Consider the following 19,173-nt stretch of genomic DNA (forward strand, 5'->3'; position numbering starts at 1 on the left):
TGTGACGTCAGAGATTTTACCCTCTTCCTTCTCCCTCTTCACTGTGACAGCAGGTGTTTTACTCTCTTCCTTTTCCCCCTTAACTGGGTTGGGCTTCTGAATGCGTTCTCAAAAAACCCTGGCCCTACCTTCAAACATACTGTAGGCCACAGGGATACAACCTTGCAGAAAAACCATAAAGAGCAAGATATCTCTGGCATCCAGGGAGAATTTAACCATCTCAAAAGCTGTTGTAGCAGAGCTGAAGGGGAAGTGGACGAAGGGTTGGGAGAAAACACTCCCCTTTGTTCCTTCCCAAGGGTCAGTACTATTATCACTAAATGCCCAGAGGTAACAACTGAGATTAGGGCAGGAATGCAGCCTTGAGAACACCATCCAAATGACACCCACAGGCATTGAATTCATAGCATCATAAATCCAAAGTAAGAACTCAGTAATAATTGTGGCTATTTGAGTTTTACTCATTGATTTGTTGATAAGACTTAAACCAGCTGCTCCTTTTGGCATGAATTTGTACCAGAAAAAGCCAAAATATTCTACAGGATGGTCCTGATGGAACCGAAACTCAACACGCACATGGTGGCAACAGAACAGTTATCCTTCTTTGTTCACAAGCCCCATGCTGGGATCCAACATATGTCTTAGTTTGAGGGGAAGAGCCAAAATGTTTACCCACAAACCGGGGAGGGGATTTCCTCCACAATAATCACATCACCCTTTATCAAATTGAGGAAAGGTATCTTTAATCAGAAAATGGATATAAGAAGGATAACTGTTCTTAACTGATATATGTGTAGGTATAGGTATAACTGTAAACAGACCAGAACAAACTGCTTCCCCAACACAAGAGAAAAAAACCCCAAAACACAACAACAACCAAACCAGCAGGTTTCCTCCTGGAGAAAAGTTATACTTATGGGCAGTGTCAGTGTCACAGCCCGGCTGGCTGCAGGATGAGCTCCCAGTCCCTCTCCAGCGAGACAGACGAGCGGTGAGCACTCAGAGGAATTCTGTCTCTCCCCCTGTGTCCCTTGTCCCAAATGAAGAAGGAAAGCTGGAAAACAGACAGCCGCAGCGTGTCCCAGAAAGCAGCAGTGACCTCTCTCTCCTGGGTCGCTGCTGCAGTCAGGGCAGGCAGGCCAGGACACTGCAGGTGTGGGTGAGCCTGGAGCGGAGACCGGGACCCCAATGCCGAAACCAGGAGAAACAGCAGTGGCAGGGGAAAAACTGGCTTACTCCACAGTAGCAGCAAGGAGGAGCAGCAATGGCCTCTCTCCTACAGCAGTACACACACTGCCAGAGGTGTGTGTAGTCCCCAAGAACAAAAGAGACCGTCCAAGCCTGTTTCCCAATCCACCTTTCCCCAGTTTCCCCCACCCAAAAAGATCAAGAAGGAATTGGTGGTAGTTGGCTACTTCTTTTGTTAACTAATGACATGGGCAGTTACTGGCGGGGAGAGAATTTACATCAAAACTACAATGAACATCTCAGATTCCCATTTCTGCTCACACAGAATAGCTCTGCCCTCAAGAGGAAAATCCCACGACAGTTTCGAACATACTCATTGTGTCAAACATAAAACAAGTGGAACTTTCATATGAAAAAATTTTTATTAAAATATTTTAAAATGTCTAATTGTTTCCTGAAAGAAGTTTTTATGACAAAGTAATATATAAGAAATGCTTCAAAAGACAAACACAACAAACATTTCCCACAGCTCAACATAACCAGTGTGTGGGGAGGGCACAAGGCAGGAGCCCCACGATGCTGCAGCTGCTCCTCTACAGGAAACCTGTGCTGAGAGAACCAGTTCCCCATGGGCAGCTTTTGGACCTGAGCTGATTGGAACAGCAAACTCCAGAGCTGTGTCAGTCTCTGCGGGCCTGCCAGGAGACATTCTCGCAGGTGAATGGTCTCTGCTGGAGCCACACAGACCGACGAGGCTGCAGCCCTGGCTGCTTTGCCCAAGCTGCTCATGTACTGATGGGAATCTCTATTGCCACCTCTTGGTGGGGAACATCACTGGAATCTTTCATGGATGTTTGAGTGCACTGAGGATCAATGCCAGGGCCTACCTGGTGATAAAATCAGTCTGTGTCCCTCTCTGAAACCATTTTCTGAAGGACGACTAATTCTTTCACCACAGTCCCTTTGGCCATTTCATTCTCATCAAAGTGCAACTTTCAGATCTTGGGCCTCGTCTCTCCATTCAAGTTCTCTTCTTTGTGTCTGCTCCAAAGCAGCAGCCACACGTTCCACTTCTTCCTGTATGGCTTCCCTCTCAGCTTGCCCTTGTTGTGCTCTTTCCTTCTGGCTTTGCAAGTTAGTCAAATACATTTCATTCTGCTTTTCCAGCATTGCCATCTTGTCTTGGTAAATCTTTATTTCTTTCTCCCTCTCTGACAGGATGGCAGTGATACCAGTGAGTTTCTCCTGCACAACTTTCCCCTCTTCGGCCTCTTTCTGGAGCATCTCCATTTTGTTCCCCTGATTTTTCAGTTCATCATTTGTACTTTGGATGATGAACATGACAGTCTGCAGTTGTTCTTGGAGGAAACAATTCCTGTCGCTGGATTTGCTCAGGTTTCAGAGGCTGTAAGTGATTCCTGAAGAAGTTTGATGTGACACTCCAGTCATTCTTTCTCTACTTGCAGCCCGTCCAGTTCATGCTTCAAAGCAGGGACAAAAAGAGTCAATCGTTCCATCTCTTGTGTCTGCTCTTCGTGGCAGATCTGAACTCCTGCCGCAGTGGCAGGCACGGGCTGCCCCTCTCTCTTCCCTCCCCACTGTATTCTCTCAGACAGCCAAGGTTGAACACATTTCTGTTATTACCGGTCTTCGTCTTCTCACTCTTTGGAAATCTGAAAATGGGACAAAAGAAATTACCCAGAATATGCAATAGAAATAGAGACAAGGGTGGAATTGACCTTGACTAAAGGCCCAAGGGCACAAAACTTCAACATGGAGGAAAAAAGCACCCTCAGCCTACTGTTTTGAATTTAGTCATCAAGGAGCTGAAGCATGTCCAGACACGGAATGGAGCTGTGATAAGGATGAAGCTGGTAATAAAATAGCATGGCATAAGGGAGTGGCAGCAGATGAAATGAAAATAAGCTCCTGGGGGATTAATGCATCTGCATAAAAAGAGCCATCCCAGAGTTCTAGGCCTGACACAGCAAAACCAGCAGTGACAGAAATCAAAGTTTGCCCCTCTGAAAAGGGGATTGTTTGTACAATTTTACCCTGTAATCTGTTTCTGGGACGTGACATTGGGGACAGTGTAACATGGGAGTGTCATTTAAATTCACATCAGATATTCTTGGAACCCAATCAGAGATTTTCCTGATCAGAGAGGGTGAGAAAATTCTACCTCCACAAATTTTGGAAATTGGACCAAGTGATGAAAGACACAGGTTAGCAGCAGCTTTTGTTTGATCCATCTTGGTCTGTCAAACAGGTGCAATTAGTGAGGCAGATTATTATTTCTGCATTTAAGCCAACCTGCTCACCATTCCTAAGTTCCTCTTGTGCAGGATGGTTCCCTGGGTTACATGGGCAAAGCCACCCTTTTCCAAAAGGAACAAGAAGAGATGTGACTGGAATCAGCAGGACAGGATTGGGCATTTTAAACCGCAGAGATGCCCAAGTTCTCATAAATGCACTGAGCACAAGAGCAGGGGATGTACCCAAAGTGGAACCCCTTTCGCAGTCCGTCTTCTCTATCAGCAGCAGCAACTGGTCAACAGCTGTTATCTGATATGTGGCCTCAGCAGGAAAGAATCAATGAAGAAGATGACAAAGGGACCCCAGAGGCACTTGGTGCAGCCCAAGGTCATGTGTCCTGGGCCCTGAGCCGTATCCAGGCTCAAGGGTGGGTGCAAACAAGAGTGCCAGGGAAGGGGAAGAAAACACCTTTACCCGCTGAAGTTTGAAAAGTAATTGGGAACAATGGAACTGGATTGGAAAAGAATTCCAGTCTTGGTGGTGTAAAGTCACTTTTCATGGCTTCCATCCTAAGAGGGCTCGGGAGCTGCAGCTGTGGGAGGTTCCAAGTCTGTCTGGTGTCACTGCTCTGCATTTGAATAAGGGAGCTCACTTGAATTGAATGCATATTGCCCCCCTCAGTAGCACAGTGACCTTCTGAGTGCTGCTGGGGCACCAGTGTGAGCTGCAGGGGTGCTGAGGAGAACTTTGTGCTGAGCCTGACGCTGCTGCTGCTCTGAGCCCAGCACACAGCGGCAGCGATGTGTGCCAGAGCAGGCGGTGCTGCTCGGGGCAGGCTGGGTGTCACCCGTCTGCCTGGGACACAGCCCGGGCACTGACAGGCCACCCTTGCAGCAGGTGCTGGCCCTCGGCTCTCTGCTGTGCCTCCAGCAGGGTGGGCTGCTGTGGCACAAGAGGTTTTGGTGTGTGTCTTGGCAGAACAGGGGCCTGAGGGCAGGTGGCCGAGGCCGTGACCGCCGTGAGCCGCCGCAGCCCTGGGCTGTGCTGAGTGGGAGACTGGCACAGTCTCACTGCCAGCTCGGGAACTGTCACCTGCCACGGGCACAGGGGCACTGGGTGCTGTGCTACAGTGTGGAAAACATTGCTCCCAGCAATGAAAAAAGATCCCAGGCTCCATTTTGTGTCCTCATGTGGCTTTTCCAAACCTGGAGTTTTACTCGACCTGAATATGTTTAAACACCAAGAACCTCTGAGGTTTTTTCTTCCATCTACCCTTTGTCAGGGAAGGCAGAAGAATTCCTGTAACTCAGATCCCATGTGCACAAAGCCACAACAACAGCAACTAAGCACATCCATAAAGAGCATTCGAGTCAAACCCTGCAGTCTTGGGAATGCTGAGCCATAAAAATGATGGTGTTTGGACCAGCAACTTTGAACACAGGTCATGAGCCAGGCCCCTGCCCAGCTGTCCAGCAGGGCTGTGGGGACACAGGGGTGGTGGTGCAGGAGCTGGGGTCAGCAGGGAGCTGTGATGGGGGAGAGTCAGGGGAGGGGTTTTGCAAGAGCCCCTGGAATGTTGGGGTTTGCACCATGGCAACAGTCAACATTCTGTGGAATGCTGGCCGTTGGATCCTGGCAACCGTCAACAGAGGCTGGACATTGGGGTTTCAACCCTGCACCTGCGAGCGTCTTGTGGCTTTTGGCTTTGGATATTGATACTTGACCCAGGCCTTGCATAGCGGGGACTGTAAACTGCAAAGGCCAAAGGCCCAAGGACAAAAGGGCCTTTGACCCTACAAAGGGCTACAGCCTTTGGAGGTTGGGGTTTGAACCGTGCAAAGGCCACTGCCCTTGAACATTGAGGTTTAAACACTCCAACTACCATGGGACAGGTGGAGACCCGGCAGGTTAGTGAGAAAGCTGCTGCTCTCCCTGTCCCTTGCCCAGTGGGGTCGGGCTGGGCCAGAGCTGTCCCATGAGGAATGGCTCCCTTTGAGACTAAAAGGCTTTCACAGTCGGTGCTGCCGTGGGGACATGCCTGGGGAGGGAACAGAGGGCTCCTGGCCCAAAGGAGGCCGTGAGGATGATTAGAAGATGCTGTGAGGGCTGGAGCACCTCTGCCAGGGGCAAAGGCTGCAAGAGTAGAGATATCAGAGTCCCTGGACATCTCCCCTTCTGGTGTTCTGAACCAGTGAGACACCTTGCAGCAGGCTCCTTTTGTGGCATTGTCAAAGTAGTGGGCTGAAAGAATTCCCAGGGAGGGGAGGAAGAGCTGAGCTGCAATTCCTGAGTTGGGGCAGGCTGCAAAGTCTTTGGGAGTCACTGCCTCAGGGCCAGCCCTGCAGTGTGAGGGGACACATCCCTGAGCTCTTCCAGGAAGCTCGAGAGCTTGGAATGAGGCAGCACTTCACCAGCCAAATATTTTCCCTTGTGGTCCAGCACTGCCTTGCTGGTGTCACCAGCTTGGTGTTCCAGTTCTGGCCCTCCATGATCTCCACCGCTCAGCACAGCTTTTACCTTCAGGGCAGCTGTGTCTCTGCTTGCTGCTTCTGCCAGCTCTCTGAATCCTCCTTCCCTGCTCCTTATTGCTTCTTTGTGCTCTTTCCCTGTCTGTTCCTGCAGGCCCCGACACAAGAGCTTTCTGCCAGGCAGGAACACATCAATTTCCTGCTGCAGCAGGAAGAGCAGTGTCAGGAGGGGCAGGAAAACCTGGAGAAATTGGAGGAGAAATACAAGACATACAACATCCTTCCGAAGTACCAACACTCCTTAGAGAAAGAGATCACGAGGTGAGATTTTGCTCTTCCTCCAGTGTTCCAGAGGGAATCTGCTTCCAGATGTGGGATTTCAGAGGTGTTGTGGGCAAAGACCTGTCCTTCCACATGTAGGCCTCAGTGTGGCACTTCAGCATCATCTTGTCACGGCTTGCCATGCTCTGCTGTGACTCCCAAGGCTGTCTGGGAGATGGACAGCGATGCTGGAACACCAGACACCTCCCTGTCACAAAGCTGATTCTCTGAATGCTGTTCTTTTGGTGCCCTTTCCCAGCCACTGCTTCTCACTGAAGGGAGACAAAGTCTGCCTTTCTTTCCCTCTCCCTTGAGAGGGAAAAAGCAAGATCTCCCTTAGCTTGCTGAGGTGAGATATAATGAGCTGGATGCAACTATCAGCTCCACCCTGGGAGCGGGCGTTTGAAACCTTTGGGATGTGTATCAGCCTGGCATCCTGATCCCTGTGCTTGGCACAACCATCTGAAGGCCATGATTGGGCAGGGAAGGCAGATTCCCCTCTGAGGCACCCAAGGAATACCAATGTCTCTTGTGGCCCTCTGTTGGCTCCTTCCTCAGACAGTGCCAAGAGGTGCCTGCAGAGGCTCAGGCAGGGTCCCTGCCACCCTGCACCGTCACAGGTGGCACTGAGTGGCCAAAGCAGGCAAGAAGGAATAGAAAGGCTGGGTAGGCTCCTGCGGCCCATAAAGTGCTGCCAGTCTTGAATGGCACAGGGTGGTTCTGGAAGGATGTGGAAGGATGGCAGTATGTGTGGCAAGCCCCTGTTAGCACTTCTGCTCTCAGCCTTTGTTTGTCCAGCTGAAAGGAACCTGGGTTCTGGCAAACCTTGGGGAACTGCCCAGAGATGCCCTGGCTGTCACTTGATGCTGGTCCTATCTGGACATACAATCTGGGGGAAGCAAATGTCTCTGCCTTTTTGACAAAACCTGTCCCTTGGAGTCTTGTTAGTCTAAAAAAAATGCAGTCTTAAGCTAGGTCTTCCTTTCAAGACTTTATGTTTCTCTTCACATTCCTAACTCAAAAAGGAGAGGGCATTTAGAGACTTTGTGACTTTTTTTCCATGGATGAAAGCATAGTGGGCATCTGCTGGGGTGTGACTGCAATGGGAACAAGCAGCCGAGCTGTTCAGACACAGCTCTTTAGACAGAACAGTTCTGCCCAGGTGGCTGCAGCCCTAAGATGTTATGGAATGTAATACCATGTAGGAATGAGTTGCATGTTTTCTCTTTCAGGCTGACTGTGTGTCTGGAAGAGAAGGACTGGAGGATCAGAACCCTGGAAGAAACAAACCTTGCCCAGCAGAACGAGGTGTCTGAGCTCCGTTCTGCTCTTCACCAAATTGGGCAGGTCCTTTCAGATCGCAAGGGAGAAGTGCAGGAGCTCAAGAACCAGGTGACTTATGCACTGGAGTCCCTGTCTCCAGGGACATACAATACCATGTCCAGCTTGCTTAAACCCTACTGGATTCCCTCCCAGCAGCACACGCTGCTCCTGTGCTCTGCCCAGAGATGCCACACCTTGAGGTCAAGGCTGGATCTGGTGTCTCCTGCCCTGTTCTCTCCTGGGTCCCAGCATGAACTCTCTGAGGAGAACCAGCAGACTGCTTTGAGCTTCTCCATCCCTCTGTTGCCAGTGTAGTCCCTGATGGAGTTTGTGCCTGTGCTGGGCACTGAGCAATGTGGGGACACAGAGGTGGTTCTGTCACGTTGGGGAAGGTGCCTCTGCCTCAGCCAGTTCATCTGGTGTTCTGGAGCTGCACCCTCAAACATTCCCATGGCCTCCCCTCTCCATTTCTGGAGTTTACTCTTCTCCATTGCAATCCTTGGCTTTGTACCTCTTGTTTCTGGTGTGTTTTGTGTGTGTTCCTTCATTCCTGGCTGTACAGCCCTCTCTGCTGCCTCAGGAGCAGCCCTGTCCCTGACACTCTGTGCATCCGTGTTCCAGATCCAGGCCCTGCAGGAAGCAGTGCTGGAGAAGGAGGCTGCCCAGACAACTCAAGAGCAGCAGCTGCTGCAGGCCCTGGAGGAGTCTCGAGCAGGCGAGCAGAGCTTGAGGGACTCTCTGCACATGCTGGAGGCTGAAAGGTCAGATCTTCGTTTGAAGCTCCAGAGTTCTGAGAAGAGGGCAGAGGCCTTGGCCACAAAGTGTCAAGTCCTGGAGCTGGAGTGGAGGAAGAGTAAGGATCAAACAGATGAGTGGCGTGCCTGTAATCAGGAACTGCAAGAACACTTGGCTGAAACCCAGGAAGGTACAGCTTCTCCTTTTCCACTCTCTGCCCCATCTTATCTCATGAACAAGGATCTCTGGTGCCACACAGAGGAAAAGTCCAGTGTCTGCTCATGGCATAGGGAAAAAACAATCATTAGGACACTTCTCTATAGAAATCACAGGGCAAGCTTGTAATAGAGAAAGATCCCATGGCTGGCAGTGCACCTGGCTGTGCTACCGGGATCCTGTGCAGAGGAGGTGCCTTTCAGGTCCCACATCTCTGCTAAGTAGGTGGAGTTTGATGTCTCATTTTGATGCCTCCAAACTCCAGGCCATCCCAGAGCTGTCAGGGCTGTTGGCCTGTCTATAGAATGGCTGGACAGGTATCCCCACCCTTTTCCCTGTTTTAGTTTGCCCACAGTGCACCTTAGAACTGCATTTTCATCTCCCTCTCTTGCTTTCCTGGCCTCAAACTGTCTCTCAGGTATTGTTGGTCAGTTCCCAGGGTCCTAGTCAGTCTTGGCTTTTGCCTCTTCCTCCTTCTCCTTTGGGACCCTGCATCTGGCTCTCCCCTCCCGTCTCTCTCCCTGTTTGCCCCATGTCTGTTCTCCCTGCTTCTAACACTGTGGCTGAGGGGCTGTCAAACACTCAGTCCTGGTCTTTCAACAAGCAGAAGGGCAAACACACTTTCATGTTCCTCTGAACCTTTCCATTTTTATTCTCCCTTTTTCTCTACCTGGAAGTTTCCCACATTTCTGTCAGCTTTGGAAGCCCTTTGGCCTTAGGCCCTGGGTGACACAGACGGGCAGAGAAGACACTGCTGTTGTGTCTGCAGGATGCACATCAGTTTGTCTTTCTTTGCTTTTTCCCTTGCCCTTTGGCCTTTCCTGCTGCAGCGCTGGGGACAGCAGAACACAAGAGAGATTCCCTAGAAGCTGCCCTGAAGGAAGAGGCCTCTGCAAGGAAGGAAGAGGCTCAGACTCTGCGTCAGGAGGTGGAGTCTCTGCAAAGAAAACTGCAGAGCATGGAGGAGCTAAAACAGGATGCGCTGGTGAGACTGGCAGAAGCCAGAAAGGTTGTTTTCTTGTTGGTTTTGGATCATCCTCTACGGGATGGGAGCATGGAAACTCCACACAGGAGAGATTAAAAACCACTCCCTATTGCCCCAAACCCAGGAAAGCAAAGGTTGGGGTCCTTTGAACTTCCCTTCCTCCCCAATGGAGACCACACTGTCATGGCACTGCCTAAATCAGGCTTAAGTCTGACTTGGAATTCTGGCTGCACTTCTGGCAGCTCCTCCCCAAAGGACACCTCGAGTAGAGCTCCAAGAGCTCAGGGAAGGGCAGAAAGGCAGCTGGGACTGGCTGAGGGAGCTGGGAAAGACGCAGAGTAAAGGGGGGCCCAGGAAAGGTCTGCAGCATCCCGAGAGGCAGGGAGAGAGGGGCAGCCCGTGCCTGCCACTGCGGCAGGAGTTCAGATCTGCCACGAAGAGCAGACACAAGAGATGGAATGATGGACTCTTTTTGTCCCTGCTTTGCAGCATGAACGGGACAGGCTGCAAGCAGAGAAAGAACAACTGGAGTGTCACATCAAACTTCTTGAGGAATTAGTTACAGCCTCTGAAACCCAAGCAAATTTAGCAACAGAGAGGAGTCACTCCCTTGAACAAAAACTCCAAACTGCACTGTCCATCTTAAAAATTAAAACTGAGGAAGTTGAAAATCAGGGGAAGAAAATGGAGATGCTCCAGAAAGAGGCTGAAGAGGGGAAAGTTGTGCAGGAGAAACTCACTGGTATCATTGCCATCCTATCAGAGAGGGAGAGAGAAATAAAGGTTTACCAAGACAAGATGGCAATGCTGGAAAAGCAGAATGAAATGTATTTGACTAACTTGCAAAAGGAGGAGGAAAGAGCACAACAAGGGCAAGCTGAGAGGGAAGCCATGCAGGAAGAAGTGGAACGTGTGGCTGCTGCTTTGGAGCAGACACGAAGCAGAGAACTCGAATGGAGAGAAAAGACACAAGTCCTGCGTGCTGCCCTTACCAAGAGTGAAATGGAGAAAGAGTCCCTGGTGAAAGAATTAGCCCTCCTTCAGGAAAGGGTTTCAGAGAGGGACACAGCAGAACCTTGCACACAGGTAGGCCTTGGGATTGATCTTAATGTCCCTCCCACATCCATGAAAGATTCCAGTGATGTTCCCCACCAAGAGGTGGCAATAGAGGTTCCCATCAGTACATGAGCAGCTTGGGCAAAGCAGCCAGGGCTGCAGCCTCGTCGGTCTGTGTGGCTCCAGCAGAGACCATTCACCTGCGAGAATGTCTCCTGGCAGGCCCGCAGAGACTGACACAGCTCTGGAGTTTGCTGTTCCAATCAGCTCAGGTCCAAAAGCTGCCCATGGGGAACTCTTTCTCTCATGCCTAAGCAAGGTCAGCCAACATGTGGTAGCTTGGATTTGGCATGGAAATAAAAGGGAGCCACTGACCAGGCTGATGGACTGACCTTGGCAGTTTTGTACCCATGGCTGAACAGCAGCTGCACTGCTGGAGCTCAGAGGGTGCTCTCCGAGAGGGAGATTTCTGAGGCCCAGCTTGTGCAGCGTGTGAGAAGAATGGCATCATCTCCTCTCTCATTACCCAGCAGGATGTTGGAGCAGAAAGGAAGCAGCTGTCACAGCTCTCAGTGACCAACCTGGAACAGCAGCGAGTTTCAACATCAGAAGAAGAGAACAGGGAGAGGAGAGAACTCAGTGCTGAGTCCAGGAGGAGTCCTGAGCAGGTAAAATGGGCTTTTGCTGCCTCTGCCAAGCCTCACAGTACTCTGGACCACAACACCATTTCCCAGACAGCACTTTGGAGTCCTCAGCTTGTTTTCTTCCCTCTCCCCGCTGTGTGCACACCTTTTATTTTCTCTCTCTTCTGGCATCCCAAGGACTTCACAAATGCACCTTCACTGCAGTGCCCCCCTCCTGGGCCCAGTGTCCCCAGACACACACCTGACTCTCTTCCATAGACCACATTCAGTGCTCTTTTGTTCCCTGGTGCAATTAAGGGTGTGTGAGCAGAGACCTCCTGGCCTTGATGTCCACAGGTCCTTCTGGCCCAGGGTTTCTATCAGGTTTCTGTGAGCCTTTCTGCCATCCAATGTGCAGGTGGAACCTGAAAGGAGGAGGCTGAGGAGGTGTTTTAGGGGTCTCTTGCTCCCAGATGCCTGTGCATTGCCTCTCTCCCAGTCTGACCAGCACATGGTGTCCACTTGGATACAGATGAAAGCAGCAGAACCTTCTTTGGTGGGAAAGCTGTCTGGCCATAGAGTAGAAACAGGGCAAATTCCAGTGGCAGCAGCCCCGCATTAGAAACCTAAGAAGGAAGATATAAAATTATGGCCATGACCAGGCTGCAGACTGAAAGGAAATTCTTGTTTTTTCTTCACAGGAGGAGTCCCATGCTCACTGCAGTCAGCAATTACCTGAGTTACAGGAGCAGGTGAGGAGTAGGAAAACTCTCCTCAAAAGCTGCTGTGGCTGTACTGTTGGGTGCAGCTTTGCATGATGCTTTGTCTCCTTCAATGTGCAGGTGCAGCCTGAAGAGAGGAGAATCAAGAGTGTTTTTAAGAGAGTATTTTCCCCACGGAGCACTAGATTTTCTTTCTCCAGGTGTCACAAGCACAAGATTCCCATTTGTGGAAAGGTGAGAACAGAATTGTCCTTGGTGGGAGGAACATGGGCCGTGGCTAAACACATGTCCCTCAGAAAGAGGAGAAAAGTGAGACACCTTGCAGCAGATTTGTTTTATGCCATTGTCAAACTATTGGGTTGAAAAAATTCCCAAGGAGGGGAGAAAGAGCTGAGCTGCAATTGCTGAGCTGGGGCAGGCTGCAAAGCCTTTGGGAGCCACTGCCTCAGGGCCAGCCCTGCAGTCTGAGGGGACTCATCCCTGAGCTCTTCCAGGAAGCTCGAGGGCTTGGAATGAGGCAGCACTTCACCAGCCAAATATTTTCCCTTGTGGTCCAGCACTGCCTTGCTGGTGTCACCAGCTCTGTGTTCTACTGCTTGTCCCTCCTTGATGCCCACCCCTCCAGCACAACTTTTGCCTTCAGTGCAGCTGTGTCTCTGCTTGCTGCTTCTGCCAGCTCTCTGGAGCCTCCTTCCCTGCTCCTTATTGCTTGTTTGTGCTCTTTCCCTGTCTGTTCCTGCAGGCCCCGACACAAGAGCTTTCTGCCAGGCAGGACTCAAACAATTTCCTGCTGCAGCAGGAAGAGCAGTGCCAGGAGGGGCAGCAAAACCTGGAGAAATTGGAGGAGAAAGACAAGACATCCAGCAGCCCTCCAAAGTACTTGCAATCCTTAGAGGAAGAGATCAGAAGGTGAGACTTTGCTCTTCCTTCAACGTTCCAGAGGGAATGTGCTTGTGGGATTTCAGAGGTGTTGTGGCCAAAGAACACACCTGCCCTTCCACGTGTAGGCCTCAGTGTGGCACTTCAGCATTGTCCTGTCAGGGCTTGTCATGCTCTGCTGTGACTGCCAAGGCTGTCTGGGAGATGGACAGCGATGTTGGAACACCAGACGCCTCCCTGTGACCAAGTTGCTTCTCTGAATGCTGTTCTTTGGGTGCCCTTTCCCAGCCACTGCTTCTCACTGAAGGGAGACAGAAGTCTGCCTTCCTTTCCCTCTCCAGGGGTTTCCTTGAGAGGGAAAGAGCAAGATCTCCCTTAGCTTGCTGCCCTCAGCTCCATGCTGGAGTGCTGAAAATGGGATCTGTGACTCTCCAGGCCTCGTGGTTCTTCTCACTGAGCCATCTCTCTGCAGGGACTGTGCAAGCCTCGAGAAGGACACGGGAAGGCTGCAGCACAGGGACTGTGCTTTCTGTGTCATGCCTTCCCTCTTTGCCATCTTTGCATCTGCAAGTGGCTCTGCCAGCAATTACTAAATGGCAGAGTTCTGAACTAACAGTGCAGATGTGTTTCATTTTCTTTTACTTCTTCAGGGATGTATTTTTCAAAAGACAAACGACTTTCAAGTAGCTCTTCCCCTCTGAGAGGGTATTCTGTTCTCAGGGCAGTGTGTCTGGGCAAGCTGAGATGTAATGAGCTGGATACATCCATCAGCTCCACCCTGTGTCCAGGTGTTTGAAACTTTTGGGATGTGTATCAGCCTGGCATCCTGATCCCTGTGCTTGGCACAACCATCTGAAGGCCATGATTGGGCAGGGAAGGCAGATTCCCCTCTGAGGCACCCAAGGAACACCAATGTCTCTTGTGGCCCTCTGTTGGCTCCTTCCTCAGACAGTGCCAAGAGGTGCCTGCAGAGGCTCAGGCAGGGTCCCTGCCACCCTGCACCGTCACAGGTGGCACTGAGTGGCCAAAGCAGGCAAGAAGGAATAGAAAGGCTGGGTAGGCTTCTGCGGCCCATAAAGTGCTGCCAGTCTTGAATGGCACATGGTGGTTCTTCAGAGCAGAAGGCAATGAAAAGGCCGTGCCCTCCGGCATCCCCTGGAGCTTCTTGCATCATGTGGAAGGATGGCAGTATGTGTGCCAAGCCCCTGTTGGCACTTCTGCTCTCAGTCTTTGTTTGTCCAGCTGAAAGGAACCTGGGTTCTGGCAAACCTTGGGGAACTGCCCAGAGATCCCCTGGCTGTCACTTGCTGCTGTTTCTGCCGGGAGATGCAATCCGGAGGAAGCAAATATCTCTGCCTTGTTGACAAAACCTGTCCCTTGGAGTCTTGTTAGTCTAAAGAAAAAAATGCTGTTGCCGGTAATATATTCATGTCAAGACTTTGTTATATTTCTCTTCACATTCCCATCTCAGAAAACAGAGAGCACATTTAGGCAGTTCGGCTCCCATGGATAAAGGCACAGTGCTGGGGTGTGACTGCAGTGGGAACAGGCAGCCGAGTTGTTTAGATAAATCCCATCAGCCAGAGCACTTTTGCCCAGGTGGCTGCAGCCCTAAGAGGTTATAGAATGTGATACCATGTGGGAATGAGTTGCATGCTCTCTCTTTCAGGCTGACTGTGTGTCTGGAAGAGAAGGACCGGAGGATCAGAGCCCTGGAAGAAAAGGACCTTGCCCAGCAGAACGAGGTGTCAGAGCTCCGTTCTGCTCTTCACCAAATTGGGCAGGTCCTTTCAGACCGCACAGGAGAAGTGCAGGAGCTCAAACACCAGGTGACCGATGCACTGGGGTCCTCTTCTCCAGGGACACACAATACCCCCTGCAGATTGTAGTATCCCATTGCTTTCCCCTCCCAGCACCTGCTCAGTGCTCTGAGAAGGCGGGAGCCCATCAGTCCTTCTGTCCTAACACACACATGTTGTGTGGGAAGTGTGAACGTGTCCTCTTTGTTTCTGTGCAGGTCCTGCTGGAAAAGCAGAGAGACAAGCTGGATGCCATAGAGAACCTGTTCCACATTTGGAAGGGGATAAGGCAGGGCAGCCAGCAGGTCCAGGAGGCACTGGTGAAAACAGAGCGAGAGATGGGGCAGGTACGTTTGAGGAGCCAGGGAAAAGTGTGAGGGGCACTTAGAAGGGCATAAAATGCAGGTCCTGGGACTGAGGAGGGAAGGACTAGTGCAGGCACTGAAAGCACAGAGCCTGCTGAGCTCCAGAGCACAGCCCCAGCAAGGAAGGCTGGCAATGCAGGCAGAGCTGGGGAGAGAAGGCAAAAGATGGGGCTAAAGGAATGGGATTTGGGGAGAGAAAGCAGAAAAAGCTGAGTTTGAGGGCAGGTCCCAGGAACTTTACATTTCTTTTCCTTGCCCATCAAGGCTCATTATCTTCCCTTTCCCTATTTGATTTTCTCTATTGCACTCCTTGCCTTTGTACCTCCTGTTTCTGGTGTGTTTTGTGCTGGAAGGAATTTCTCCTTCGTTCCTGGCCGTACTGCCCGCTCTGCTGCCTCGGGAGCAGCCCTGTCCCTCACACTCTGTGCATGCATGTTCCAGATCCAGGCCCTGCAGGAAGCAGTACTGGAGAAGGAGACTGCCCAGGCAACTCAAGAGCAGCAGCTGCTGCAGGCCCTGGAAGAGTTAGGGGCAGGTGAGAGGAGCTTGAGGGACTCTCTGCACACTCTGGAGGCTGAAAGGTCTGAGCTGGATTTGAGGCTCCAGAGTTCTGAGAAGAGAGCAGAGGCCTTGGCCACAAAGAGTTGGGTCTGGGAGCTGGAGCTGAGGGAGAGTCACACTCTGACAGACAACTCATGTGCCCACAGTCAGGAGTTGCACAAACAGTTGGCTAAAGCTGGGAAGGTTTAGCTTCTCCCTTTCCCACCCACGTCTCTCTCCTGTCTCACCAACAACGTTGTCTGATGCCCCAGAGTGGAAAAGTGCAGTACCTGGGGATGGCAGAGGGTAAAAACAACCAGCAGGAGACTTCTCCGTATTCCCCATCAATCAGCACTGTAATAGTCAGTCTTGGCTTTTGCCTCTTCCTCCTTCTCCTTTGGGACCCTGCATCTGGCTCTCCCCTCCCGTCTCTCTCCCTGTTTGCCCCATGTCTGTTCTCCCTGCTTCTAACACTGTGGCTGAGGAGCTGCCAAACCCTCAGTCCTGTTCTTTCAGCAAGCAGAAGGGCAAACACACTTTCATGTTCCTCTGGACCTTGCCACTTTTATTCTCCCTTTTTTCTCTGCCTGCAAGGTTCCTCCATTTTTCTCAGCTTTGGGATCACTTGTGGCCTTAGGCCTGGGTAACACAGATGGGCAGAGCAGACACTGCTGTTGTGTCTGCAGGATGCACATCAGTTTGTTTTTCTCTACTCCTTCCCCTTTGGCCTTTCCTGCTGCAGCGCTGGGGACAGCAGAACACAGGAGGGACTCTCCAGAAGCTGCCCTGAAGGAAGAGGCCTCTGCCAAGAAGAAAGTGGCTGGGATTGTGCATCAGGTGGTGGAGTCTCTGCAAAGGAAACTGAAGAGCAGAGAGGAGCAAAGACAGGATGTGCTGGTGAGTCTGGCAGATGCCAGGAAAGGCCATTTCCTTGCTGGTTTTGGACCTTGTCTTCCTATTTCTAAGAAGAACCATTTTTCAGTTTCACTTTCCAATCACCACTGTTCAGAACAAGGAGGAAAAGGTGTCATAGTCATGTCAAGGCCAGTTTGGGCTGAGGGTGCTTTTTTTCCCTCCATGCTGAAGTTTTCGGCCCCTGACAGTGAAAGTCATTTCCACACTTTTCTCTATTGACGTGCCATGGCCTGGGCAATTGTTTGTGTCCAAATTCATCTTCAGATTTCTAAAGTTCTAAATCTGGGAAAAGGGGTGAGAAGATCAAGTTTGGTCTATCTGTTTTTATAGAAGAGATGTGTTTAGCCTTGGCCATCTGAGAACAGACAAAGGGGAGAAAAGAAGGAAAGCAAAAGTGCTGATGCAGATCACAACGTGTGCCTGAGAGGGGAAAACTAGTCCTGCTTGGAAAGCCAGACTGACAGGCTGACGTGGCCATTGCTGTGCCAAGGGAGGACAGTGGGGCTTCCAGGGGATGGCACCAGGGAAACTCTACAAAGGAGGGGTCAAAAACCACTCCCTCTTGCCCCAAACCCAGGAAAGACAATAGAAGTTCCCATCAGTACATGAGCAGCTTGGGCAAAGCAGCCAGGGCTGCAGCCTCGTCGGTCTGTGTGGCTCCAGCAGAGACCATTCACCTGCGAGAATGTCTCCTGGCAGGCCCGCAGAGACTGACACAGCTCTGGAGTTTGCTGTTCCAATCAGCTCAGGTCCAAAAGCTGCCCATGGGGAACTCTTTCTCCCATGCCTAGGCAAGGTCAGCCAACATGTGGTAGCTTGGATTTGGCATGGAAATAAAAGGGAGCCACTGACCAGGCTGATGGACTGAACTTGGCAGTTTTGTACCCAAGGCTGAACAGCAGCTGCACTGCTGGAGCTCAGAGGGTGCTCTCCCAGAGGGAGATTTCTGAGGCCCAGCTTGTGCAGCGTGTGAGAAGAATGGCATCATCTCCTCTCTCATTACCCAGCAGGATGTTGGAGCAGAAAGGAAGCAGCTGTCACAGCTCTCAGTGACCAACCTGGAACAGCAGCGAGTTTCAACATCAGAAGAAGAGAACAGGGAGAGGAGAGAACTCAGTGCTGAGTCCAGGAGGAGTCCTGAGCAGGTAAAATGGGCTTTTGCTGCCTCTGCCAAGCCTCACAGTACTCTGGACCACAACACCATATCCCAGACAGCACTTTGGAGTCCTCAGCTTGTTTTCTTCCCTCTCCCCGCTGTGTGCACACCTTTTATTTTCTCTCTCTTCTGGCATCCCAAGGACTTCACAAATGCACCTTCACTGCAGTGCCCCCCTCCTGGGCCCAGTGTCCCCAGACACACACCTGACTCTCTTCCATAGACCACATTCAGTGCTCTTTTGTTCCCTGGTGCAATTAAGGGTGTGTGAGCAGAGACCTCCTGGCCTTGATGTCCACAGGTCCTTCTGGCCCAGGGTTTCTGTCAGGTTTCTGTGAGCCTTTCTGTCATCCAATGTGCAGGTGGAACCTGAAAGGAGGAGGCTGAGGAGGTGTTTTAGGGGTCTCTTGCTCCCAGATGCCTGTGCATTGCCTCTCTCCCAGTCTGACCAGCACATGGTGTCCACTTGGATACAGATGAAAGCAGAACCTTCTTTGGTGGGAGTGCTGTCTGGGCATAGAGAGGAAACAGGGCAAATTCCAGTGGCAGCAGCCCCCCATTAGAGACCTAAGAAGGAAGATATAAAATTATGGCCATGACCAGGCTGCAGACTGAAAGGAAATTCTTGTTTTTTCTTCACAGGAGGAGTCCCATGCTCACTGCAGTCAGCAATTACCTGAGTTACAGGAGCAGGTGAGGAGTAGGAAAACTCTCCTCAAAAGCTGCTGTGGCTGTACTGTTGGGTGCAGCTTTGCATGATGCTTTGTCTCCTTCAATGTGCAGGTGCAGCCTGAAGAGAGGAGAATCAAGAGTGTTTTTAAGAGAGTATTTTCCCCACGGAGCACTAGATTTTCTTTCTCCAGGTGTCACAAGCACAAGATTCCCATTTGTGGAAAGGTGAGAACAGAATTGTCCTTGGTGGGAGGAACATGGGCCGTGGCTAAACACATGTCCCTCAGAAAGAGGAGAAAAGTGAGACACCTTGCAGCAGATTTGTTTTATGCCATTGTCAAACTATTGGGTTGAAAAAATTCCCAAGGAGGGGAGAAAGAGCTGAGCTGCAATTGCTGAGCTGGGGCAGGCTGCAAAGCCTTTGGGAGCCACTGCCTCAGGGCCAGCCCTGCAGTCTGAGGGGACTCATCCCTGAGCTCTTCCAGGAAGCTCGAGGGCTTGGAATGAGGCAGCACTTCACCAGCCAAATATTTTCCCTTGTGGTCCAGCACTGCCTTTCTGGTGTCACCAGCTCTGTGTTCTACTGCTTGTCCCTCCTTGATGCCCACCCCTCCAGCACAACTTTTGCCTTCAGTGCATCTGTGTCCCTGCTTGCTGCTTCTGCCAGCTCTCTGGAGCCTCCTTCCCTGCTCCTTATTGCTTGTTTGTGCTCTTTCCCTGTCTGTTCCTGCAGGCCCCGACACAAGAGCTTTCTGCCAGGCAGGACTCAAACAATTTCCTGCTGCAGCAGGAAGAGCAGTGCCAGGAGGGGCAGCAAAACCTGGAGAAATTGGGGGAGAAAGACAAGACATCCAGCAGCCCTCCAAAGTACTTGCAATCCTTAGAGGAAGAGATCAGAAGGTGAGACTTTGCTCTTCCTTCAACGTTCCAGAGGGAATGTGCTTGTGGGATTTC

The 19,173-nt window shown here is 51.2% G+C and overlaps 1 long non-coding RNA gene across 1 annotated transcript; it reads left to right on the forward strand.

Moving 5' to 3' along the window:
- Window positions 1-8,462: 8,462 nt before the first annotated feature.
- On the forward strand, window positions 8,463-10,009 carry LOC139685259 (uncharacterized). The gene is made up of 3 exons (XR_011700065.1): window positions 8,463-8,481; window positions 9,338-9,492; window positions 9,982-10,009. It is a non-coding gene; the product is annotated as an uncharacterized lncRNA (long non-coding RNA).
- Window positions 10,010-19,173: the final 9,164 nt, after the last annotated feature.

Source organism: Pithys albifrons, unplaced genomic scaffold, assembly GCF_047495875.1.
Source record: "Pithys albifrons albifrons isolate INPA30051 unplaced genomic scaffold, PitAlb_v1 scaffold_47, whole genome shotgun sequence".
NCBI classification, from domain to species: Eukaryota; Metazoa; Chordata; class Aves; order Passeriformes; family Thamnophilidae; genus Pithys; species Pithys albifrons.